Source organism: Oncorhynchus kisutch, unplaced genomic scaffold (assembly GCF_002021735.2).
Source record: "Oncorhynchus kisutch isolate 150728-3 unplaced genomic scaffold, Okis_V2 Okis09a-Okis19a_hom, whole genome shotgun sequence".
Taxonomy (NCBI): domain Eukaryota; kingdom Metazoa; phylum Chordata; class Actinopteri; order Salmoniformes; family Salmonidae; genus Oncorhynchus; species Oncorhynchus kisutch.
The window spans coordinates 2,720,687-2,748,558 of NW_022261985.1; the positions used below are offsets into that span (position 1 = coordinate 2,720,687).

The window sequence follows — 27,872 nt, forward strand, 5'->3', positions numbered from 1 at the left end:
GACCAACAGTAGGGACCAGGGTAAACCTGCAGGCTGGGCCCTGACCAACAGTAGGGACCAGGGTAAACCTGCAGGCTGGGTCCTGACCAACATTAGGGACCTTTAGACAGAATTCATTAACGATGGTAAGAGTGTTGACCTAATTAATATTAATCACACACAACCAGACACGCACAACCAGACACAGGCACAACCAGCCACACGCGCACACACACACACACACACACACACACACACACACACACACACACACACACACACGGTAATTATAAAATCATGTAACTATTGTGGATGAAGACCCTCATGAAAATAAAATAACCTTCATGAACATCATTGTTTTTTTAACAACTTATTAAAGTCCACAAACTTTACCCTAAAACAGCAAAATAAAAACGAACCTGTTTCCATCTAACAGAGAGGAGAATAAACTAGTCTGGTTTCCATCTAACAGAGAGGAGAATAAACTAGTCTGGTTTACATCTAAAAGCAGAGAGGAGAATAAACTAGTCTGGTTTCCATCTAATAGCAGAGAGGAGAATAAACTAGTCTGGTTTCCATCTAACAGAGAGGAGAATAAACTAGTCTGGTTTACATCTAACAGAGAGGAGAATAAACTAGTCTGGTTTCCATCTAATAGCAGAGAGGAGAATAAACTAGTCTGGTTTCCATCTAACAGAGAGGAGAATAAACTAGTCTGGTTTACATCTAAAAGCAGAGAGGAGAATAAACTAGTCTGGTTTCCATCTAATAGCAGAGAGGAGAATAAACTAGTCTGGTTTCCATCTAACAGAGAGGAGAATAAACTAGTCTGGTTTCCATCTAATAGCAGAGAGGAGAATAAACTAGTCTGGTTTCCATCTAATAGCAGAGAGGAGAATAAACTAGTCTGGTTTCCATCTAACAGAGAGGAGAATAAACTAGTCTGGTTTACATCTAACAGAGAGGAGAATAAACTAGACTGGTTTACATCTAACAGAGAGGAGAATAAACTAGTCTGGTTTCCATCTAATAGCAGAGAGGAGAATAAACTAGTCTGGTTGACATCTAACAGAGAGGAGAATAAACTAGTCTGGTTGACATCTAACAGAGAGGAGAATAAACTAGTCTGGTTTACATCTAACAGCAGAGAGGAGAATAAACTAGTCTGGTTTACATCTAACAGCAGAGAGGAGACTAAACTAGTCTGGTTTATATCTAACAGAGAGGAGAATAAACTAGCCTGGTTTACATCTAACAGAGAGGAGAATAAACTAGTCTGGTTTCCATCTAATAGCAGAGAGGAGAATAAACTAGTCTGGTTTCCATCTAACAGAGAGGAGAATAAACTAGCCTGGTTTACATCTAACAGAGAGGAGAATAAACTAGCCTGGTTTACATCTAACAGAGAGGAGAATAAACTAGTCTGGTTTCCATCTAATAGCAGAGAGGAGAATAAACTAGTCTGGTTTACATCTAATAGCAGAGAGGAGAATAAACTAGTCTGGTTTCCATCTAACAGCAGAGAGGAGAATAAACTAGTCTGGTTTCCATCTAATAGCAGAGAGGAGAATAAACTAGTCTGGTTTACATCTAACAGCAGAGAGGAGACTAAACTAGTCTGGTTTATATCTAACAGAGAGGAGAATAAACTAGCCTGGTTTACATCTAACAGAGAGGAGAATAAACTAGTCTGGTTTACATCTAACAGCAGAGAGGAGAATAAACTAGTCTGGTTTCCATCTAACAGAGAGGAGAATAAACTAGTCTGGTTTCCATCTAACAGAGAGGAGAATAAACTAGTCTGGTTTCCATCTAACAGAGAGGAGAATAAACTAGTCTGGTTTCCATCTAACAGAGAGGAGAATAAACTAGTCTGGTTTACATCTAACAGAGAGGAGAATAAACTAGTCTGGTTTACATCTAACAGAGAGGAGAATAAACTAGTCTGGTTTCCATCTAACAGCAGAGAGGAGAATAAACTAGTCTGGTTTCCATCTAACAGAGAGGAGAATAAACTAGTCTGGTTTACATCTAACAGCAGAGAGGAGAATAAACTAGTCTGGTTTACATCTAACAGCAGAGAGGAGAATAAACTAGTCTGGTTTACATCTAACAGCAGAGAGGAGAATAAACTAGTCTGGTTTACATCTAACAGAGAGGAGAATAAACTAGTCTGGTTTCCATCTAACAGCAGAGAGGAGAATAAACTAGTCTGGTTTACATCTAACAGCAGAGAGGAGAATAAACTAGTCTGGTTTACATCTAACAGCAGAGAGGAGAATAAACTAGTCTGGTTTACATCTAACAGCAGAGAGGAGAATAAACTAGTCTGGTTTACATCTAACAGAGAGGAGAATAAACTAGTCTGGTTTCCATCTAACAGAGAGGAGAATAAACTAGTCTGGTTTCCATCTAACAGCAGAGAGGAGAATAAACTAGTCTGGTTTCCATCTAACAGAGAGGAGAATAAACTAGTCTGGTTTCCATCTAATAGCAGAGAGGAGAATAAACTAGTCTGGTTTCCATCTAATAGCAGAGAGGAGAATAAACTAGTCTGGTTTCCATCTAATAGCAGAGAGGAGAATAAACTAGTCTGGTTTCCATCTAATAGCAGAGAGGAGAATAAACTAGTCTGGTTTCCATCTAACAGCAGAGAGGAGAATAAACTAGCCTGGTTGACATCTAACAGAGAGGAGAATAAACTAGTCTGGTTTCCATCTAATAGCAGAGAGGAGAATAAACTAGTCTGGTTTCCATCTAATAGCAGAGAGGAGAATAAACTAGTCTGGTTTCCATCTAATAGCAGAGAGGAGAATAAACTAGTCTGGTTTCCATCTAATAGCAGAGAGGAGAATAAACTAGTCTGGTTTCCATCTAATAGCAGAGAGGAGAATAAACTAGCCTGGTTTACATCTAACAGCAGAGAGGAGACTAAACTAGTCTGGTTTATATCTAACAGAGAGGAGAATAAACTAGACTGGTTTCCATCTAACAGAGAGGAGAATAAACTAGACTGGTTTACATCTAACAGAGAGGAGAATAAACTAGTCTGGTTTACATCTAACAGAGAGGAGAATAAACTAGTCTGGTTTCCATCTAACAGCAGAGAGGAGAATAAACTAGACTGGTTTACATCTAACAGAGAGGAGAATAAACTAGTCTGGTTTCCATCTAACAGAGAGGAGAATAAACTCGTCTGGTTTCCATCTAACAGCAGAGAGGAGAATAAACTAGTCTGGTTTCCATCTAACAGAGAGGAGAATAAACTAGACTGGTTTCCATCTAACAGAGAGGAGAATAAACTAGACTGGTTTACATCTAACAGAGAGGAGAATAAACTAGACTGGTTTACATCTAACAGAGAGGAGAATAAACTAGACTGGTTTACATCTAATAGCAGAGAGGAGAATAAACTAGACTGGTTTACATCTAACAGAGAGGAGAATAAACTAGACTGGTTTACATCTAATAGCAGAGAGGAGAATAAACTAGACTGGTTTACATCTAACAGAGAGGAGAATAAACTAGACTGGTTTACATCTAACAGAGAGGAGAATAAACTAGACTGGTTTACATCTAACAGAGAGGAGAATAAACTAGACTGGTTTACATCTAACAGAGAGGAGAATAAACTAGACTGGTTTACATCTAACAGAGAGGAGAATAAACTAGACTGGTTTACATCTAACAGAGAGGAGAATAAACTAGTCTGGTTTACATCTAACAGAGAGGAGAATAAACTAGTCTGGTTTCCATCTAACAGCAGAGAGGAGAATAAACTAGTCTGGTTGACATCTAACAGAGAGGAGAATAAACTAGTCTGGTTTCCATCTAATAGCAGAGAGGAGAATAAACTAGTCTGGTTTCCATCTAACAGCAGAGAGGAGAATAAACTAGTCTGGTTTCCATCTAACAGAGAGGAGAATAAACTAGTCTGGTTTACATCTAACAGAGAGGAGAATAAACTAGTCTGGTTTACATCTAACAGAGAGGAGAATAAACTAGTCTGGTTTACATCTAACAGAGAGGAGAATAAACTAGTCTGGTTTACATCTAACAGAGAGGAGAATAAACTAGTCTGGTTTACATCTAACAGAGAGGAGAATAAACTAGTCTGGTTTACATCTAATAGCAGAGAGGAGAATAAACTAGTCTGGTTTACATCTAATAGCAGAGAGGAGAATAAACTAGTCTGGTTTACATCTAATAGCAGAGAGGAGAATAAACTAGTCTGGTTTCCATCTAACAGCAGAGAGGAGAATAAACTAGTCTGGTTTCCATCTAACAGAGAGGAGAATAAACTAGTCTGGTTTACATCTAACAGAGAGGAGAATAAACTAGTCTGGTTTCCATCTAACAGAGAGGAGAATAAACTAGTCTGGTTTCCATCTAACAGCAGAGAGGAGAATAAACTAGTCTGGTTTACATCTAACAGAGAGGAGAATAAACTAGTCTGGTTTACATCTAACAGCAGAGAGGAGAATAAACTAGTCTGGTTTCCATCTAACAGCAGAGAGGAGAATAAACTAGTCTGGTTTCCATCTAACAGAGAGGAGAATAAACTAGTCTGGTTTCCATCTAACAGAGAGGAGAATAAACTAGACTGGTTTACATCTAACAGAGAGGAGAATAAACTAGTCTGGTTTACATCTAACAGAGAGGAGAATAAACTAGCCTGGTTTACATCTAACAGCAGAGAGGAGAATAAACTACCCTGGTTTACATCTAATAGCAGAGAGGAGAATAAACTAGTCTGGTTTCCATCTAACAGCAGAGAGGAGAATAAACTAGTCTGGTTTCCATCTAATAGCAGAGAGGAGAATAAACTAGTCTGGTTTACATCTAACAGCAGAGAGGAGAATAAACTAGTCTGGTTTCCATCTAACAGAGAGGAGAATAAACTAGTCTGGTTTCCATCTAACAGCAGAGAGGAGAATAAACTAGTCTGGTTTCCATCTAACAGCAGAGAGGAGAATAAACTAGTCTGGTTTCCATCTAACAGAGAGGAGAATAAACTAGTCTGGTTTCCATCTAATAGCAGAGAGGAGAATAAACTAGTCTGGTTTCCATCTAACAGCAGAGAGGAGAATAAACTAGTCTGGTTTCCATCTAATAGCAGAGAGGAGAATAAACTAGTCTGGTTTCCATCTAACAGAGAGGAGAATAAACTAGTCTGGTTTCCATCTAACAGCAGAGAGGAGAATAAACTAGTCTGGTTTACATCTAACAGAGAGGAGAATAAACTAGTCTGGTTTACATCTAACAGAGAGGAGAATAAACTAGTCTGGTTTACATCTAACAGAGAGGAGAATAAACTAGTCTGGTTTACATCTAACAGAGAGGAGAATAAACTAGACTGGTTTACATCTAACAGAGAGGAGAATAAACTAGTCTGGTTTCCATCTAACAGAGAGGAGAATAAACTAGTCTGGTTTCCATCTAATAGCAGAGAGGAGAATAAACTAGTCTGATTTACATCTAACAGAGAGGAGAATAAACTAGTCTGGTTTCCATCTAATAGCAGAGAGGAGAATAAACTAGTCTGGTTTCCATCTAATAGCAGAGAGGAGAATAAACTAGTCTGGTTTCCATCTAATAGCAGAGAGGAGAATAAACTAGTCTGGTTTCCATCTAATAGCAGAGAGGAGAATAAACTAGTCTGGTTTCCATCTAATAGCAGAGAGGAGAATAAACTAGACTGGTTTACATCTAACAGAGAGGAGAATAAACTAGTCTGGTTTCCATCTAATAGCAGAGAGGAGAATAAACTAGTCTGATTTACATCTAACAGCAGAGAGGAGAATAAACTAGTCTGGTTTACATCTAACAGAGAGGAGAATAAACTAGTCTGGTTTACATCTAACAGCAGAGAGGAGAATAAACTAGCCTGGTTTCCATCTAATAGCAGAGAGGAGAATAAACTAGTCTGGTTTACATCTAACAGCAGAGAGGAGACTAAACTAGTCTGGTTTATATCTAACAGAGAGGAGAATAAACTAGCCTGGTTTACATCTAACAGAGAGGAGAATAAACTAGACTGGTTTACATCTAACAGAGAGGAGAATAAACTAGTCTGGTTTACATCTAACAGAGAGGAGAATAAACTAGTCTGGTTTACATCTAACAGAGAGGAGAATAAACTAGCCTGGTTTACATCTAACAGCAGAGAGGAGAATAAACTACCCTGGTTTACATCTAATAGCAGAGAGGAGAATAAACTAGTCTGGTTTACATCTAATAGCAGAGAGGAGAATAAACTAGTCTGGTTTCCATCTAACAGCAGAGAGGAGAATAAACTAGACTGGTTTACATCTAACAGCAGAGAGGAGAATAAACTAGTCTGGTTTCCATCTAACAGCAGAGAGGAGAATAAACTAGTCTGGTTTCCATCTAACAGAGAGGAGAATAAACTAGTCTGGTTGACATCTAACAGAGGAGAATAAACTAGACTGGTTTCCATCTAACAGCAGAGAGGAGAATAAACTAGTCTGGTTTCCATCTAACAGAGAGGAGAATAAACTAGTCTGGTTTCCATCTAACAGAGAGGAGAATAAACTAGACTGGTTTCCATCTAACAGAGAGGAGAATAAACTAGTCTGGTTTCCATCTAACAGCAGAGAGGAGAATAAACTAGTCTGGTTTCCATCTAACAGAGAGGAGAATAAACTAGTCTGGTTGACATCTAACAGAGGAGAATAAACTAGACTGGTTTCCATCTAACAGAGAGGAGAACAAACTAGTCTGGTTTACATCTAACAGAGAGGAGAATAAACTAGACTGGTTTACATCTAACAGAGAGGAGAATAAACTAGTCTGGTTTCCATCTAATAGCAGAGAGGAGAATAAACTAGTCTGGTTTACATCTAACAGCAGAGAGGAGAATAATCTAGTCTGGTTTCCATCTAACAGAGAGGAGAATAAACTAGTCTGGTTTCCATCTAATAGCAGAGAGGAGAATAAACTAGTCTGGTTTACATCTAACAGAGAGGAGAATAAACTAGTCTGGTTTCCATCTAACAGCAGAGAGGAGAATAAACTAGTCTGGTTTCCATCTAACAGCAGAGAGGAGAATAAACTAGTCTGGTTTCCATCTAACAGAGAGGAGAATAAACTAGTCTGGTTTCCATCTAATAGCAGAGAGGAGAATAAACTAGCCTGGTTTACATCTAACAGAGAGGAGAATAAACTAGTCTGGTTTACATCTAACAGAGAGGAGAATAAACTAGTCTGGTTTACATCTAACAGAGAGGAGAATAAACTAGTCTGGTTTCCATCTAATAGCAGAGAGGAGAATAAACTAGCCTGGTTTACATCTAACAGAGAGGAGAATAAACTAGTCTGGTTTACATCTAACAGAGAGGAGAATAAACTAGTCTGGTTTCCATCTAACAGCAGAGAGGAGACTAAACTAGTCTGGTTTACATCTAATAGCAGAGAGGAGAATAAACTAGTCTGGTTTACATCTAATAGCAGAGAGGAGAATAAACTAGTCTGGTTTCCATCTAACAGAGAGGAGAATAAACTAGTCTGGTTTCCATCTAACAGCAGAGAGGAGAATAAACTAGTCTGGTTTACATCTAACAGCAGAGAGGAGAATAAACTAGTCTGGTTTACATCTAACAGCAGAGAGGAGACTAAACTAGTCTGGTTTCCATCTAACAGAGAGGAGAATAAACTAGTCTGGTTTACATCTAACAGAGAGGAGAATAAACTAGTCTGGTTTCCATCTAACAGCAGAGAGGAGACTAAACTAGTCTGGTTTACATCTAACAGAGAGGAGAATAAACTAGTCTGGTTTCCATCTAACAGAGAGGAGAATAAACTAGTCTGGTTTCCATCTAATAGCAGAGAGGAGAATAAACTAGTCTGGTTTACATCTAACAGAGAGGAGAATAAACTAGTCTGGTTTACATCTAACAGCAGAGAGGAGAATAAACTAGTCTGGTTTACATCTAACAGCAGAGAGGAGAATAAACTAGTCTGGTTTACATCTAATAGCAGAGAGGAGAATAAACTAGTCTGGTTGACATCTAACAGAGAGGAGAATAAACTAGTCTGGTTTCCATCTAACAGAGAGGAGAATAAACTAGTCTGGTTTCCATCTAACAGCAGAGAGGAGAATAAACTAGTCTGGTTTACATCTAATAGCAGAGAGGAGAATAAACTAGTCTGGTTTACATCTAACAGAGAGGAGAATAAACTAGTCTGGTTTCCATCTAACAGAGAGGAGAATAAACTAGTCTGGTTTCCATCTAACAGCAGAGAGGAGAATAAACTAGTCTGGTTTACATCTAATAGCAGAGAGGAGAATAAACTAGTCTGGTTTCCATCTAACAGAGAGGAGAATAAACTAGTCTGGTTTCCATCTAACAGAGAGGAGAATAAACTAGTCTGGTTTACATCTAACAGAGAGGAGAATAAACTAGTCTGGTTTACATCTAAAAGCAGAGAGGAGAATAAACTAGTCTGGTTTCCATCTAACAGCAGAGAGGAGAATAAACTAGTCTGGTTTCCATCTAACAGAGAGGAGAATAAACTAGTCTGGTTTCCATCTAACAGAGAGGAGAATAAACTAGTCTGGTTTCCATCTAACAGAGAGGAGACTAAACTAGCCTGGTTTACATCTAACAGCAGAGAGGAGAATAAACTAGTCTGGTTTACATCTAACAGAGAGGAGACTAAACTAGCCAGTCTCCATTTGCCAGTTCCTGCTAACGCCACATCAATACAGACTAGAGGTCGACCCATTAATCGGAATGGCATAGAAAAATCATAATCGGTCGACCTCTAATACAGACACACACATTCTCTCTCTCTCTCTCACTCTCTTTCTTTCTCTCTGAAAGGTGAGAAAACGACTGCCCTTCTCTCAAGGGCTGTGGCTTCATGGCAGCAATGGCAGGTTTTTGTAGCTTTCCTATGGAGACTAATCAACGTGGCATCACGTCGGAAATGTCAGCCTGCCAGGAACCTCGGGTGACACTCAGACAGCGACTCAGGGGATTTACATAGAAACCAGGGCACATAGGGCCAAAAGTAGTGCACTAATTAGGGAATAGGATGCCATTCTGGGGAACAAGCTGTGTGTCCCAGTTCTGGGCTGTTCTGTTTGAGGAATATTCAGAATCTTTAGACAGAATTCATTAACGATGGTAAGAGTGTTGACCTAATTAATATTAATCACACACAACCAGACACGCACAACCAGACACACGCACAACCAGCAACACGCACAACCAGCCACACGCACACACACACACACACACACACACACACACAGGACATTCCAGATGATCTATGGGACTTCAGGTGCAGGTTAATTTCCAACACAGCTTTGCTGTCTTTTTGTTTTAAAGCCAGAGATAGTAAATTTCTAAAATCTCTACTGACTGTGACAGAACAGCACCTCTCTGGTTCAGATCTTTACTGACTGTCTGACAGAACAGCACCTCTCTGGTTCAGATCTCTACTGACTGTCTGACAGAACAGCACCTCTCTGGTTCAGATCTCTACTGACTGTCTGACAGAACCTCTCTGGTTCAGATCTCTACTGACTGTCTGACAGAACCTCTCTGGTTCAGATCTCTACTGACTGTCTGACAGAACCTCTCTGGTTCAGATCTCTACTGACTGTCTGACAGAACCTCTCTGGTTCAGATCTCTACTGACTGTCTGACAGAACCTCTCTGGTTCAGATCTCTACTGTCTGTCTGACAGAACACCACCTCTCTGGTTCAGATATCAACTGACTAGGTGACTTGGTGACTGTGCAGTCTACGTGACTGTGCTGACTGAGTGGATTCCACTTAAGGGCAGAAGCACCTCCGTACCTTCATCTGATTGACATAGAGAAAAAGGGAGAGAGACAGAGGGAGAGAGAGAGAGAGAGGCAGAGGGAGAGATTGAGACAGGGGGAGACAGAGGGAGAGAGAGAGAGAGACAGGGAGAGAGAGAGAGAGACAGAGGGCGAGATGGAGACAGAGGGAGAGAGAGACAGAGACAGAGAGAGACAGAGAGAGACAGAGAGAGAGAGACAGAGAGAGACAGAGAGAGAGACAGAGAGAGACAGAGAGAGAGACAGAGAGAGACAGAGACATAGAGAGAGACAGAGACATAGAGAGAGACAGAGACAGAGACATAGAGAGAGACAGAGAGAGACAGAGGGAGAGAGAGGGAGAGAGAGAGAGACAGAGGGAGAGAGAGGGAGACAGAGGGAGAGAGAGGGAGAGAGAGAGAGAGACACACCCTAATTGACAACCAAACAAACCAAACCAAAACAAAGGCAAAGTCTTCTCATGCTTTGTTGATTTCAAAAAAGCCTTCGACTCAATTTGGCATGAGGGTCTGCTATACAAACTGATGGAAAGTGGTGTTGGGGGTAAAACATACAACATTATAAAATCCATGTACACAAACAACAAGTGTGCGGTTAAAATTGGCAAAAAACACACAAATTTCTTCACACAGGGTCGTGGGGTGAGACAGGGATGCAGCTTAAGCCCCACCCTCTTCAACGTATATATCAACGAATTGGCGCGGGCAGTAGAAAAGTCTGCAGTTAAATTCTATAACCACTTAAAAGGAAGCGATTCCCAAACCTTCCACAACAAAGCCATCACCTACAGAGAGATGAACCTGGAGAAGAGTCCCCTAAGCAAGCTGGTCCTGGGGCTCTGTTCACAAACAAAAACACACCCTAGAGAGCCCCAGGACAGCAGCACAATTAGACCCAACCAAATCACGAGAAAACAAAAAGATAATTACTTGACACATTGGAAAGAATTAACAAAAAAACTGAGCAAACTAGAATGCTATTTGGCCCTAAACAGAGAGTACACAGTGGCAGAATACCTGACCACTGTGACTGACCCAAAATTAAGGAAAGCTTTGACTATGTACAGACTCCGTGAGCATAGCCTTGCTATTGAGAAAGGCCGCCGTAGGCAGACATGGCTCTCAAGAAGACAGGCTATGTGCACACTGCCCACAAAATGAGGTGGAAACTGAGCTGCACTTCCTAACCTCCTGCCCAATGTATGACCATATTAGAGAGACATATTTCCCTCAGATTACACAGATCCACAAAGAATTCGAAAACAAATCCAATTTTGAAAAACTCCCATATCTACTGGGTGAAATTCCACAGTGTGCAATCACAGCAGCAAGATTTGTGACCTGTTGCCACAAGAAAAGGGCAACCAATGAAGAACACACACCATTGTAAATACAACCCATATTTATGCTTATTTATGTTATATTGTGTCCTTTACCATTTGTACATTGTTAAAACACTGTATATATAATATGACATTTGTAATGTCTTTATTGTTTTGAAACTTCTGTATGTGTAATGTTTACTGTTCATTTGTATTGTTTATTTCACTTATGTATATTATCTACCTCACTTGCTTTGGCAATGTTAACACATGTTTCCCATGACAATAAAGCCCCTTGAATTGAATTGAATTGAGACAGAGGGAGAAAGAGAGAGACAGAGGGAGAGGGAGAGAGAGAGAGACAGGGGGGGAGAGAAATGACAGAGAGCTGGAAGTGATAGAGACACCATGATCCAGCAGGGCATGATGCTAGCCTGAGATAACTTCAGAGAGGCCACTTCAGAGTGGACAGCACCGGTCTGTCTGTGAACCAGTCCTGTTGTAGAATCTGATCCGACGAGCCTCCGGCTCTGTATCGCTATAGAGGCATTCTAAACCTACTGTATGCTAAACCTACTGTATGCTAAACCTACTGTATGCTAAACCTACTGTATGCTAAACCTACTGTATGCTAAACCTACTGTAGCACCAACTCTCTCCCACACAGTTTACCATGCATGCAGTATGAGATCACATATAACACACACATGCTCTCTCGCTCTCTCACACACACATCCCACAGACGTACTTACAGACACATCACCTATACACACAAATACACACAAATGCACACACGCATCGCAGACACACAGTAATGTGTGGATCTCCATACCCATTTACCAAAAGCAACCGAGCATCTTCAAGCAGACAGGCGAGCGGTGACAAATATAGGACCTACCTCATGCAGCTGGTGCAGCAGAAAGCAGTCTCCTCACAACACCACAGCAGCCTGAGAGAGAAGAGAAGGCAGGGAGGGAGACATGATGACATCACAGTGTTTATATCCCCCCCCCCCCTCCTAATACAGCCTGGTGGAGCATACGCTTCAGTCCATCACAGACGGAGTGTCCTAGTCACGTGTGATTGCGCGCGTGGTTCTACAAGTGTGTGTGGGTTCTACAGTTTTTAATCTCCTCCGTGCCAGTGGGCTCGAAGAGGCGTGTCCTTTGGCCCACCTCCAGAACCCATTCCTTAATCCTGTTGGACAGGCTTTATTAGTCGCAGGGCCAATTAACATGTCCATCTGGGGGTCAATCTGAACCACACAGACAGACTGGTTTTGGGAGGAAAGGAGAGGAAGAACAGAGTACTATGATACCTGTGTAGGCTACACTGTGAAAGAGAAGAGATTGAGAATAAAATACATTTAACACCAGACGGTGTAAGGTGACAGGAGCCAGGACCCAGGACCCAAACACAAACCAGAGGGTTAATCTGATGGAGCCCAGGACCCAGGACCCAAACACAAACCAGAGGGTTAATCTGATGGAGCCCAGGACCCAAACCAGAGGGTTAATCTGATGGAGCCCAGGACCCAGGACCCAAACACAAACCAGAGGGTTAATCTGATGGAGCCCAGGACACAGGACCCAAACCAGAGGGTTAATCTGATGGAGCCCAGGACCCAGGACCCAAACCAGAGGGTTAATCTGATGGAGCCCAGGACCCAGGACCCAAACCAGAGGGTTAATCTGATGGAGCCCAGGACCCAAACCAGAGGGTTAATCTGATGGATCCCAGGACCCAGGACCCAAACCAGAGGGTTAATCTGATGGAGCCCAAGACCCAAACCAGAGGGTTAATCTGATGGAGCCCAGGACCCAGGACCCAAACCAGAGGGTTAATCTGATGGAGCCCAGGACCCAAACCAGAGGGTTAATCTGATGGAGCCCAGGACCCAGGACCCAAACCAGAGGGTTAATCTGATGGAGCCCAGGACCCAAACCAGAGGGTTAATCTGATGGAGCCCAGGACCCAAACACAAACCAGAGGGTTAATCTGATGGAGCCCAGGACCCAAACATAAACCAGAGGGTTAATCTGATGGAGCCCAGGGCCCAAACATAAACCAGAGGGTTAATCTGATAGAGCCCAGGACCCAAACATAAACCACAGAGGGTTAATCTGATGGAGCCCAGGACCCAAACACAAACCAGAGGGTTAATCTGATGGAGCCCAGGACCCAAACATAAACCAGAGGGTTAATCTGAACATAAACCAGAGGGTTAATCTGATGGAGCCCAGGGCCCAAACCAGAGGGTTACTGATGGAGCCCAGGACCCAAACACAAACCACAGAGAGACCTGATATCTTCAAAGTGAAGTTGCCCCTAGACCAGGTTCCCCAACTGCCAACTTCATTTGGCCCCCCAAATTTCCGGACAAAAAACCCTGAAATAACATATTTTGGGTCATTTTCATTGTCAGACATAAAAGACAAAAAATACCAGGAAATCAGTTCCAAGTGATTTTAATTTTGGAAATCTGCTACCAAGTATCCAATCCAAAAGGCACCCTATTCCCTATATTGTGCGCTACTTTTGTCCAGGGCCTTTTGTCCAGGGCTACTTTTGACCAGGGCCCTATGGTGCTCTATATAGGGGATAGTGTGCCTTTTGGGATGCAGCCCTCCCCATTCCACCCTCTGCTAGCTTCGCTAATTGATTACACACTTCCAAAGAACTGCCAGGTCGCAGCTGAGCTGCACGAGCAAGTCTATAGGAAATACAGGCTGCCTACTGTAATCATACCCCATCACCTGTGTTGTGTGGAGTCATGTCTATAGGAAATACAGGCTGCCTACTGTAATCATACCCCATCACCTGTGTTGTGTGGAGTCATGTCTATAGGAAATACAGGCTGCCTACTGTAATCATACCCCATCACCTGTGTTGTGTGGAGTCATGTCTATAGGAAATACAGGCTGCCTACTGTAATCATACCCCATCACCTGTGTTGTGTGGAGTCATGTCTATAGGAAATACAGGCTGCCTACTGTAATCATACCCCATCACCTGTGTTGTGTGGAGTCATGTCGTGTCGTCCTGTGTGGAGTCATGTCGTGTTGTCCTGTGTGGAGTCATGTCTTATCGTCCTGTGTGGAGTCATGTCGTGTTGTCCTGTGTGGAGTCATGTCTTATCGTCCTGTGTGGAGTCATGTCGTGTCGCGCTGCCCTGTGTGGAGTCAAGTCGTGTCGTGTTGTGTGGAGTCATGTTTTGTCACGCTGTGTGGAGTCATGTCTTGTCGCGCTGCCCTGTGTGGAGTCATGTCTTGCCGCGCTGTGTGGAGTCATGTCTTATCGTCCTGTGTGGAGTCATGTCTTATCGTCCTGTGTGGAGTCATGTCTTATCGTCCTGTGTGGAGTCATGTCGTGTCGCGCTGCCCTGTGTGGAGTCAAGTCGTGTCGTGTTGTGTGGAGTCATGTCTTGTCACGCTGTGTGGAGTCATGTCTTGTCGCGCTGCCCTGTGTAGAGTCATGTCTTGCCGCGCTGTGTGGAGTCATGTCTTGGTTCACAGTATGTGTGTTCATTTAGGCTATACCATGTTGACATAGAGGAATGGATCGAACCAAAACGACAGGTTCTTTACCTCTCCCTTGTTTTGTGTGTGTGAACAGCACAGTTCCACAGGCCAGACTAACCTAGTTATTGGTGTTAGCCCACAAGGTGAGCGGAGGCAGCTCTTGCTCTCAGACGGTAATAAATAAGCACACTGGCCTACAAAGGCACATTACTATCAGTCAGGCATCAAGTGGAATACTCCTACCTCCTTTTAATTGGACATTTCAATGTTGCTATGGTAGTCATAAAGCAACATCTAGGCCTATAACCTGGGGGAAGGGAAATGCAGAAGCTGTTGTTTCCAGAGAACTGCACCAGTACAAACCTGACAGCCTACAGAAACCCTCCACTGAAACCTGATAGTGACACAAATTCAATCAACACTAATGCATCAATTAATGCGATTTTGTTCGCCTAATTTATAAATTGTCGTTCTTCTTTGGAATTTTCTTCATATTTATATTATTTACACTTTTCAAAAGAAAAACAAAACAGTAAATTCTAAAACTAAGAACACCCGCTGAGGCAGAAGTCCTGTACAGCCTCCACCAACACAAACGTAATCCACAGGGGTAGTCTGGAAGAAGCCATTAGGACTGAGGTCTACCTTCAGGTCTTCAGGTTACCTCTCCTCTTACCAGCTCAGTCTCCACTTCTCTTTCTCTGCCAAACCATGTCCTCATGCTGGGGAGACTGGTGGGTGCTGCTGTAGCTATTAGAAGTAGGAGCAGAGTTTGGTCTGGGTCTCCTGGTTAGCCCGGAAAGCATTGGCGACTACTCGGGCGTGACTGAAACAATAGAGCACGGTTGGTCAGGTGACATAAGAGTTCCGGGGTACGTCACAGTGTCACTCTCACTATGTTCCCAGGGACGGTCCGGGGCTTAGTCCTAGACGGATTAGCCTAACAGTGGTTACGTTCCAAACCGTTCCCATGGAGATGTCCCAACGCCCAGGGACACTTTCCATGAGGCAACTCTAACTGTCGAGGGACCAAGCGGTGCTGTTTTCAGTATTGTTGTTGGTTGGTATCAACGTGTACTGAATCACCGCCCAGGGCTAAAAGGTGGCGGCGCTGGAGAAGTTAAAGAACTCATTTGTTACGTGTTTCACACGGTGTCCAACAATGGGAGGAAGAATGTGTTCCACAAGAGCAGAAAACAGATGAAGAGAGGGTAAATGGAATGAAGGCAGTGCAAATCCCATGTCGTTTTTGCTGGGCTTTTTAAATACGTTTACTGTGGTAAACACATGACCATCTGTCCAGTCTCCTGGCAACAGAGCTACTTTGGCACCTTTCACCTTAATCTTTTTCTAGAAAACGTGATAACAGCTTGTCAGACCAATGGTGAAACTTCTTGATGGGTTTTTTCCACTGTGAGTGAAGCACAGCTTCAAATCGGGCGACGCCCACAGATTTCTACTCAGTGATTCAAGAGCAACAAAGCTTGACTTAATTTAATAAAACAGCTAAGTAATTAAATTAGGGTCAATCAAGAGAGGAGTGGACACGAACGCCAGTCCCCACTGGTCTCTGAACTGAGCTTCCTGAGCCAGGTGCAAATGAAGCTTTAGATGGCCGAGGATAATTTGTCCCCAGAAAACAGAGCTGCTGTTGGCTTTTATTTTCTTATCAGTCGGTTTAAGAGCAACAAGACACTCCTTCTACATTCACTGCAGGGAAATTCCAAGGAAACGGAATTATGCTGAAACTGATTTGACACTTGAAAATGTATTCCAAACAACTGCCTTCAAAGTGTAACCAACCACAGAACACTACTCTATACATTATGAGTACTATGAACAATTTACACAGTACATTTATTTAGTATTTTTACATTTACTGTGAGAACCGTACAGAGGGTAAACTCTCCCTCTTCTGTTACCACACGTTGTATCTGCACAGTTTCCTGTAAATGTGTGTTTATAAAATGTTCTGTGGAAAGTCCTTGTGCATATGGTTTGTTAAACTTTGAAATCAATGGTTTTTGTTTGGTATACATTTTAAAGTGAAAAGATCTGAGTCACAGTGGAATTCTGTTAGCATGGAATAGACCTGCAGCAAACTCATTCAATCTCTGATTCCTGAAGCTGAGACTTGGCTGGGTATCCAATTAGAGGGGGCTTTCAAGAACCTGCCCAAGTCAAAGAAGAAGTGAAATCCTACAGAGGAGAATCATATCAGCCCGCTGGGCCTTTGTGTTCACTCCATTCACAAAGCAAAAGGGATTTGCTTCACTGACGTAGCAGTCAAAGCAGTGAAGCCATAGTTACAGAATACAGAAGTAGCCTCATTGTCCTGCCCAGTGACAAATCCTTTCTATAGTGAGGTAAGCCCACAATCATCTCTCCCAGGCTTTTAGGGTTGGTCTGATGTCGCTGCTGCAGCAGTGCTGTCAGTCAAACATCTAGCTAACCGATAGAATATATTATCTTTGTACTTCTCATTCCTTTTTCCTGTACTGCATTGCTCCAGTGATTAAAACTGTATACACTCCATGTTGGCAGGGTTCACTGGGGCACACCTCTGAGGTCACGCCCGGTGTGTAGGCCCTAAAGCGGGGCTATATTTAGTGCCGTAATCCTGTCTGTGCAACACGGAGGCCCGACGTAATAATGGTTTAGGGTGGACGAGGGAACCCTGCCTTGGAGCAGGTTTTCAGGCAGCTGAGAATGCCAGCTATGCAGGGGAGTCAGACTACTGGGTCACTGCGTTGCAGAGACGCCACGCCCCATGGGCCTCGTCATGATCCCATCCTTCTGGAGCTCTGGGCGAAGACCGTCCTGAAATGTCTCCTTCATCCAAGAGAATGGCCTTCAAAAAGTGCTTCAACTAGATTATATATAGAAACTACAGGTAAAAGTTAAACAAACACAGTCTACAATCCGTTTCAGTGGGTTTCTTTCTTGGTCGGATCTGAGCTAATGGGATGGAAACAAGAGTCCAGACTAGGAGCGGGTTTTAATGAGACGGGGAGCAGGTTTTTATGAGACAAGAGGAGGCTTTTTATGAGACGGGGAGCAGGTTTTTATGAGACAAGAGGAGGCTTTTTATGAGACGGGGAGCAGGTTTTTATGAGACAGGAGTGGGTTTTGAACGTCACAGCTGATCTGGGGGATTTATGCAACAAATCATCTTATTTCAAAGAGGTGTGAGGCGTAGCATTTAGCAGTGTTGGAACACAAAGACTTACAGCACAATTCACAAATAACTTGGGATAAAGGAAAGTTGCTAACAAGACATTTTGACTGTAAAGGGAGAAAACTATAATTGCTTTAGCCATTAGTCTCTCTTAATGCCAACGTCAGCATCAGCTGTCAAGGTGAAGAAGAGGAAAACGACCAGACTGATAGTCTCTGTGTTCTCACATGCTTTGTAAGCCTCTAGCTAATAGGCAGCTGTGCTAGCTGTCATTGACGTGTAGTGAAGGTAGTTAGAAAGGGAAGGGAAAGGGAGATACCTTGTCAGCTGTACAACTGAAGGCCTTCAACTGAAATGTGTCTTCCGCATTTAACCCAGAAGGTGTAGTTTTTCATTCAGCATCTCTAATGGACTTTGGCGTAACGTGAGAAAGGATGACATTTTTACCTTTTTTACTGTCTTATTTTCAATGACGGCCTAGGAACAGTGGGTTAACTGCCTTGTTCAGGGGCAGAACGACAGATTTTACCTTGTCAGCTCGGTTACTAGTCCAACGCACTAACCACTAGGCTACCCTGCCGCCCCACATGCTGTGTGTGTGTTATTACTTTAAGAATCATGAGGCACTAGACATCATGAGGCCTCTCCACTAGGCCCCTACACGGGCCTCTCCACTAGGCCCCTACACGGGCCTCTCCACTAGGCCCCTACACGGGACTCTCCACTAGGCCCCTACACGGGACTCTCCACTAGGCCCCTACACGGGACTCTCCACTAGGCCCCTACACGGGACTCTCCACTAGGCCCCTACACGGGACTCTCCACTAGGCCCCTACACGGGACTCTCCACTAGGCCCCTACACGGGACTCTCCACTAGGCCCCTACACGGGACTCTCCACTAGGCCCCTACACAGGACTCTCCACTAGGCCCCTACACAGGACTCTCCACTAGGCCCCTACACAGGACTCTCCACTAGGCCTCTACACAGGACTCTCCACTAGGCCTCTACACAGGACTCTACACAAGGCCTCTACACAGGACTCTCCACTAGACCCCTACACAGGACTCTCCACTAGGCCTCGACACAGGACCCTCCATTAGGTCTCACACAGCAGGGTACAGTAACCAAGAGCCACTCCATGTTCCCAATAATAGTTAAAAGGAACCATCTGTGGTTGCAGCACTGCCTCCCCGGGGAACAGTCACTTGGGTGCACAATCCTGATGAGGTTTTCCTTCATATCTAATTATATCTAAGGATGTGCTCTGGAGGAGTGACCAGGACGAGCCCTGAGGATGACTAGCTGGGCCAATGATCTCCAAGGGCCAGGCGGAGCCCTCGTCTATAGTGAATGTGTGTGTGTGTATACCTACACTGCTGGGGTAAAAAATAACTGGTGTTAAGCTGGTGTTAATTAAACTTCTGTACTTTGGATTTGTTTGAACTCCAGGTGCAAATTGTAATTCGTTCAGGTAAGAAAGCAGACGTGTTGAAAGATTTTTCAAAGCCAGTCACACAATATTACGATATTCCTACTAAAGACGTGTGCATTGCATCAGTGATGATTTGAATTGAAGTCCATTTTGACTTCAGTGCAACATCAGCCTCCAGCAGTGACAAGGCTACTGGTGGATGTGGCTATTGAAAGCCCTTCAGATCCCAGGCACAGAGGAAAGCCTGAGACAACCATTACACTGAACCAGCTATTTGTCTACATAGCACTCAGTCACCCAAATCACAGGCCAGACTCGACCCCGTCCATCCATTACACTCTGCAGTGGTGTCGTTTCCATGACCATCAGCCTCCAGGGTGTGTGTGACTCAGCATTAGAGCTCTGTTACCAAGGCTGGGCTTCAACCCTGGCAGGAAGCAATATCAACACAGTGTACAGATACTGAGTGTGGATGTTTTAAATGTCATCTGCATTTAGGCCTAGTGTCTTAATATTACAATGAACAGAAGATCATTACAAGCCATGTGGATTCAGGTGGACAGACTAGAAGAGACATTATTTCATATGGAATTGTTGGAAAGGTTCAACATTGGTACTGTACCCCTCTTATTTAGGTTAAAACTGCAATGTTGGTTAAGGGCTTGTAGTAAGCATTTCACTATAAAGTATACACCTGTTGTATTCGGTGCCTGTGACAAATACTATTTTATTTTATTTGATTGTCTTTAGCAGGATACTGTACTGTATGTCATATCAGTGGGTGCCTGTCACATAGGACGTAGCCCAATGACTGCTAGCAAGGATGTTTTTTAAACCAAAATTATTAGTCTATTCACTAATTTCTATGGCCTTTTGAATCCAGCGAACTCCAGAAAGCCATGTGATTTGACAGTCTTAAAAGTTGCAATATGCAGAAACAGCTCCGACATTTCTTGGTTGCTAAAATTGGAATAGTTCGCCTAATTTCAGCAGCTTTAATGGGATACTTTGGAATTTTGGCATTTTTGTGTCTCTGCGTCCATTATGAAGGAAGTTAGAGGTAGTTTCGAGAGCCAATGCTAATTTGCGTTAGCGTAATGACAAAGTCTATCAGATACGATAGACTTCCAGTCATTGCCTTAGCAATTGCGCTAGCACTAGTGAGCAACTGCCTTCAAACTGCACGCAGAAACATAAAAACAGTATCCAATGAAATCCTGAAGTATCCCTTTCAAGAGATAAGTCATGATTGGTTGCAAGCAGGCAATCTCCTCCACATGACCACCTGATCATTTATCACTCCAGTGTTAATCTGCTAAATTGTAATTATTCACCTACCTCCTCATGCCTTTTAAAAACAATGTATATAGACTTTTTTCCCTACTGTGTTATTAACATGTTTACTCCATGTGTAACTCTGTGTTGTTGTCTGTTCACACTGCTATGCTTTATCTTGGCCAGGTCACAGTTGTAAATGAGAACTTGTTCTCAACTAGCCTACCTGGTTAAATAAAGGTGTTCTCAACTAGCCTACCTGGTTAAATAAAGGTGTTCTCAACTAGCCTACCTGGTTAAATAAAGGTGTTCTCAACTAGCCTACCTGGTTAAATAAAGGTGTTCTCAACTAGCCTACCTGGTTAAATAAAGGTGTTCTCAACTAGCCTACCTGGTTAAATAAAGGTGTTCTCAACTAGCCTACCAGGTTAAATAAAGGAGAAATAAAATAAAATAAAAAAATGTGAAGGACATCCGTCTGACTCTGAAAGCATTAGGCAGCTATTCCAGTCATCCTCGGAAAGAAAAACACATTGTTTATCATTGGCTGAGTGCAGTCCTCTGTTATAAGTCAATGATACAAGCAGTGAGGTTACGCCCAGGGCATCCATCCATCACCGTGGAGACCAGTGAGGAGATCAGTAACAGTGACTGGGGAGAGGAGACTTCCTTCTGTGTGTCGTTGCTCAGAGAGATTTCCTACCATGAGAGTAATGTCATTGTGTGCCGAGTCATTTAATGTTCTCGGTCATTTGAATGCATAGCTTTTTAAAATGTGTTTATTTATGGCAGTAGAAGGCAGGCCTCCAGACGTCACAATTACATCCGGGAGCAAGATTATTCATGCTGAGACAAAATGAGGGTGTTAGCCATGTTAATGAAATGAATTCTTAATGCCAACATGTAGCGCCACGCGACAGTGTAGTCGAATGGAATCAAATCAGAGAAGAAACCAGAAGGACAGACAGTTTACACAGGCTTTCAAGTCCAATGATCTGGTAACAGTACAATTACACATTAATAACATGGATTTTTAACATTGGACAGAGTCTGTTTGATTACATGTGAATGATATCAGTCTTTTTTCTACTATGTATTTCTACAGAGTCGTATTAGTTGACAAGGTAAAGGTAAGTACAACTAGGTACCTGTAGGCTGATTGCGAAGTATCTTGGTCAGAATATTTTTTTGAGATGTTGCTATAGTAATTCAACCTTGTTTTTCCTAGTGCGCTATAATCTCTCGTGGACAAAATACGTAACATAAATGGTATCTGACACAATTACGTAAGATTTTAGTTTTTGGTTTTGGAAATTAAGTGCACTATGACCTAAACAGTAGCTGGCCTTGTCAGGGAGCAATGTTTACATACCATGGTGCTGCTATCACCTATTGGAATGCCAATAGGCTTTATGGCTGAGATATCTACACCAGCCTGAGCTGTGAAGTGAGACAGAGGCCGGATGTTGTCTTTCTCAAGGGGGTGAATCTATACAGGTTGGGAACAGGGAGTCACACAACACCTTGGGGGTTGGTAGCTCAGGTGGCCTTGTGTTTACTCTCACTGTAGGAAATCTCTCTGAGCAACGACACAGCTACACACCACAACCAGTAAACCTGATCAGGTGCAGTTTACTGAAACCAGAGTGGGACTAAAGCACAGCCAGCTCCACAGCATGTCAGCATCCCATCTTAACAGGTAAATAAAAAGGCCTACGTGGAAACGGATCAAAACACGCCACAGACATCCCAGAGCTGAGCAACAGTACACTGGCCACGAGCTGCAGGCCTAGTTTGAGGGGCGAATGGAAACTATATTTGGCAGGCAAATGACCTGCAAGGCCCAGGAGGCCTGAGCCTGTGACTGAGGGTGTAGCCTACACCTCATCACTCAAATGACGAATGTTTCCTCTCTGGGTGAGATGATGATTACCCTGCATTGACATGCAAATCTGTCAAGAATGGAAAACATGGAAATATGTGGTCCCCAATTTAGGCTAGGCTACCAGTCCACTCAGCCTGAATCCTTAGAGAGTCCCAATTTAGGCTACCAGTCCACTCAGCCTGAATCCTTAGAGAGTCCCAATTTAGGCTACCAGTCCACTCAGCCTGAATCCTTAGGGCGTCCCAATTTAGGCTACCAGTCCACTCAGCCTGAATCCTTAGGGAGTCCCAGTCTAGGCTAGGCTACCAGTCCATTCAGCCTGAATCCTTAGGGCATCCCAATTTAGGCTACCAGTCCACTCAGCCTGAATCCTTAGGGAGTCCCAGTCTAGGCTAGAATACCAGTCCACTCAGCCTGAATCATTAGGGAGTCCCAGTCTAGGCTAGGCTACCAGTCCACTCAGCCTGAATCCTTAGGGAGTCCCAGTCTAGGCTAGGCTACCAGCCCACTCAGCCTGAATCCTTAGGGAGTCCCAGTCTAGGCTAGGCTACCAGTCCAATCAGCCTGAATCCTTAGGGAGTCCCAGTCTAGGCTAGGCTACCAGTCCAATCAGCCTGTATCATTAGGAGTCGTCTAGTATTTGCCTCACATTTTTAGGAGGTGATAGTACTTTGATAGAGTGCTTTATAATAGTACAGTTGAACCTCAATATATACTCTAAAAACAAAGGTATATTTCTAATTGGTTGATTTTCAAGGAAGGACTAGATCATCTTTGACAACTAGACCAATGGGAAATCATTCCAACTGCTTTTCTGAACCAGTGCTAGACTTGGGCCGGAGCACCGACACCTCAATTTGTCTACTGCTGGAGTTCCTGTTCCTCTTTTAGAATATTCACTCAAAAGTATCACCTAAATAAAAACAGTATCGGCAAACAAAATAAATGCGGGCACCTATTTCAGTCCAAGTCAACCACTGAGTATAACCCTGGTTTTAGTCGGCTCACTATACTGTAGCTTCAATTGCCTACACAATTTGTCTGGTGATGTATGCCTTCAGTGTCCCGTTATGAAAAGAGGGTGCAGAGCATGTTATTGTAGAGCTGTGTCTCATGGTGGGGTGTCATGTTACTGAGCTCTTTATATCAAGTGAGAGTTGTAACCTAATATCTGATCCGGCCTGGGCCTGCTGACATAACCGACCGCAGGATCTCAGTGTAACGTGAAGTCAGCTCAGGGTTGATGTTTTGGACAGCTTTCACAGCACAACGTTGGCTAACAAACAAGAACCAAGCCCTGTGACTTGTATTTCAATATCTGAACATGTTTTAACTGAAGACGCAAAAAATAATTGCAGACATATTGTAAAATGTTTCCCATTCCCTTTCCTTTAATGGAGAGCAATTCTATAATTTCCCTCCCAATGCTTCAGTCACTGCATTCAAAAGATAACAGCAAAATATTTTACTTTTTTTGGACAAAGTGAAGAGAATCAACTTATATTTTACTGTTATATTTTAGCCTGACAATTCATCACAGTCGCAACGTAGGCCTTCTTGTCACACAACTAGGCTATATCTACTGTAGTCATGCTGATCGCGCACGTCTGCATTCAGATTGCTCTGTCATCTAGCTAATACAAATGTATGCTGCCTTGACATAGCCACCTAGCCTGCGATTGAAATACTCGGAGAGCATCATCGATTCCGTTGCCATTCACATTTAACGATATCAGATGAAAAACAAGCGAGCTGGTTGGATCCTGTTCATTGCCCTATCATCTATTACATAACCCCCACCAGGCTAGCTAAATAATGAAGTCAGTTAGCATTCTAGCTAGCTAGCCAGGATCATTTCTAGTTAGTAACATTGACGTTGATAAGCATACAGTTAACAACTCCACAGCCAACACTGATGTCAACAACTACATATAACTTGCTAACTAACTATCTGGCTGGTGTGGGTTAGCAGAACAGAGCGGAACCATTCAATTTTGTCGCATTCAGAAGTGTCACCCTCCGATCCGTGTCTCTTTTCACACTCGCATAATTAACATCAATAGAAAGGTAACGTTAGCTCTCCAGTCCTTACCTTGTTTGGTTCAGATGGCTTATCTGGTACCATCCACTGTTAGTTTAACTGTTGCAACTTCCTTATGATGTGATGTTTTTTGTCGTTCGCTAGCTAAGAAGAACTGCAGAAATAGCTAGCGTTAGCTTACACACTCCCATCATTTCACACTCGATAAGGAGTCAGGACCGCTGCCTGCTATCACAGGTTTGCAACATATACATATGATTTTCTAGAAATTTCTTAATTAGTTGATGGAACGGATCAGTTTCTAAAACTGATTTTTTTACATGTATTTTAGAGTCTATATAAAAGCTCTGAAATCCTGTTCGTAGCCTTCCTTCTTGTGAGTGCGAATGTTGAATCAGTGATTAACTGAGACGCCTGTAATCCGGTGATTATCGTTCGACTACTTTTGCTTGATGCTCGGCAGTCTACACAACTAGTAATGTCATGTTTTAAAGGATAGATAAATTGTCCATAAACAAATAACGAATATGTTGTGGGCCACATATACTTGTAGAAATAAGACAGCTACATTTAAAGCATATATGTTGCTGTATCTATGAAGCCGTAGAATAATGTATTTGTGTAACCACTAAATATGAGACGGGTAGAGTCCGACATCTAGTGGCAGAAAGATGTAGCACTAGCCTGGGTACCAGGCTCTTTAATTTACGTTCCACTCTGCCACTAGATTCGATAACCTTCACCGCTATCATCCAATCACAATGTTAATGCAAACTAGACTGATGGGAAAACGTTCAAATTTAATTGATACATTTGAATGGAAACATTCTAACATTGGGCATTCTGACGTAATACATTTAATTGTAAACATAAACGTTGGGCATTCAGACGTAATACACTTAATTGTAAACATAAACATTGGGCATTCTGACGTAATACATTTAATTGTAAACATAAACACTGGGCATTCTGACATAATACATTTAATTGTAAACATAAACATTGGGCGCGGGAAGAACGCAGGATTCCCGTGTATTGATTTTTTACCATCAGCCAACGTGATCACGTCATACCAGAGAAGCTCTCGCCATTCAAACTTGCTACTTCGAGGACACGCATTGGGCTATAGGGTACTGTCTCAAGAGCTGTAAGAGGAATACAGTAGGATTGGACAGAGAGAGGCCAGTGGAGATGTCAGCGGAGATGCATGAATTACACAAGAAAGGAACATTGAAGACAGAGATGTGTAAATTAGAAGTTAATTCATAGGCTGGGCAGCCTGGGCTATTAATCCACCATTCGAATGCTAGCCTATATACATTACCTCGATTAGCCTGTACCCCCGCACATTGACTCCGTACCGGTACCGCCGTATATAGCCTCGTTATCGTTATGTCATTTTATTGTGTTACTTTTTGTAAAGTAAGCATTTCAGGGTAAGGTCTACGACACCTGTTGTATTCGGCGTATTTGACAAATAACATTTGATTTGATTTGATACTAAGCCTACAACAGTGAATTAAGGCGACCAGCACCTGTGCTGTGCAAGTGTAACGGATGTGAAACGGCTAGTTTAGTTAGCGGTGCGCGCTAAATAGCGTTTTAATCGGTGACGTCACTTGCTCTGAGACCTTGAAGTAGTGGTTCCCCTTTCTCTGCAAGTGCCTCGGCTTTTGTGGAGCGATGGGTAACGATGCTTCGTGGGTGACTGTTGTTGATGTGTGCAGAGGGTCCCTGGTTCGCGCCCGGGTATGGGCGAGGGGACGGTCTAACGTTATGCTGTTACACAAGCAAGAGACAAAAACTATATTTTGTCTGACACATGTTTTGTGCCAACGAATTGAAGTTGAACATCGCCACATACGACAATTTAATTAAATATGCAAAAAAAAAAAAAAGTATAATGCCTAGGCCTGTTTAATGAAACCCTGGCTGTTGACGTAGATCCCCATTCCCCACTGAGGTCATTTTTGGGAAATGGCACTTTCACATCAATAAACACATATCAAGCGCAAGTGCGCCAACAGCTCACATCAGCAGAATGGGGGGCCTATTCTTTACGAGGGACGTCTAACGTGGATCGCTAAAATAATGATTATCGTCACCTTTCCTCAATTTAAATATTAGACTTATGGGGACACCAAAACATTTGTCAGCCATGCACGAGTGATCATTGTAGCTTTTTACCGTCTAAACATGTTGGAGGAATATCTTCACGCCTAGAATAAAAACCCCCAAGGCTTCCGTCAGACTCAACTGAATGAAAAACCCCAAGGCTTCCGTCAGACTCAACTGAATGAAAAACCCCAAGGCTTCCGTCAGACTCAACTGAATGAAAAACCCCAAGGCTTCCGTCAGACTCAACTGAATGAAAAACCCCAAGGCTTCCGTCAGACTCAACTGAATGAAAAACCCCAAGGCTTCCGTCAGACTCAACTGAATGAAAAACCCCAAGGCTTCCGTCAGACTCAACTGAATGAAAAACCCCAAGGCTTCCGTCAGACTCAACTGAATGAAAAACCCCAAGGCTTCCGTCAGACTCAACTGAATAAAACCCCAAGGCTTCCGTCAGACTCAACTGAATAAAACCCCAAGGCTTCCGTCAGACTCAACTGAATAAAACCCCAAGGCTTCCGTCAGACTCAACTGAATAAAACCCCCAAGGCTTCCGTCAGACTCAACTGAATGAAAAACATAAAGAATTTACAGGGGGTAGTTTAGAAAAAGTCCTCTGGAATAAGGCACATGCTTGGATAATAATTATAGAACCAACGTCTCTAGTAATACTAGAGTATACTCTATAGTAATAGATAGCTGTCTCTCCTTGTCATTTAAATACATGATTGTAACATTATGCTATAATGCAGCCTAGCCCTACTTTCTGATGGATTACAGCCAACATGTGAAGGTGAGCATATGTTTTGAATACGTTTTTAGGAAAGGAGAAATGTGATTTGTGTGTCTTGAGGTGCGCTGGTGGCTTTGATTGATAGGTCCTTTTAGTGTGTGAGAGATAGAGATATTTACTAATTCTCTCTACGCCCATTTAGAAAGTAGTAACCGGTCTGGACTCCATCTCTCAATAAGAGAGGAGGGACAAATGATGCAACTGAAATTAGCATAACAAATGGTAAAACATGTATTAGGTCATGATGATCAGCATATGTGCGAGGAATGACGACAGGTGCCCGTTTTGCGCTTCATTCCTCTAATTAATAGGATGCAACTGAAGCAAACCCAGCTCGATTGAATCTTGTAGGCTAATATTTTCCGTATCATTATTTGTCTCTCATTACAGAGTCCGCTCTAGTCACTTTGAACAACATGACATTGCACTGACACTGCCTTCTCACAAGGGAATTACCGCAGCAGGTGGTAACGGTCTTGTTTGTTGTTGTTATT

The 27,872-nt window shown here is 42.8% G+C and overlaps 2 protein-coding genes across 2 annotated transcripts in view; one reads left to right on the top strand and one right to left on the bottom strand.

The window, feature by feature from the left end:
• LOC116360508 (oxysterol-binding protein-related protein 8) overlaps positions 1 to 24,868 on the bottom strand; it is a 151,870-nt gene extending 127,002 nt beyond the window's left edge. The window contains exons 1-2 of the mRNA XM_031815181.1: positions 24,522 to 24,868; positions 12,034 to 12,084 (exon numbers count right to left, since the gene is read on the bottom strand). The gene's annotated coding sequence lies outside the window, so the exon portion shown is untranslated. The remainder of the gene's footprint in view (positions 1 to 12,033; positions 12,085 to 24,521) is intronic.
• A 2,408-nt stretch (positions 24,869 to 27,276) lies between these two features.
• The window catches only part of LOC109880130 (zinc finger DHHC-type palmitoyltransferase 17), a 48,786-nt gene continuing 48,190 nt past the window's right edge, over positions 27,277 to 27,872 (top strand). Inside the window, exon 1 of the mRNA XM_031815283.1 lies at positions 27,277 to 27,378. The gene's annotated coding sequence lies outside the window, so the exon portion shown is untranslated. The remainder of the gene's footprint in view (positions 27,379 to 27,872) is intronic.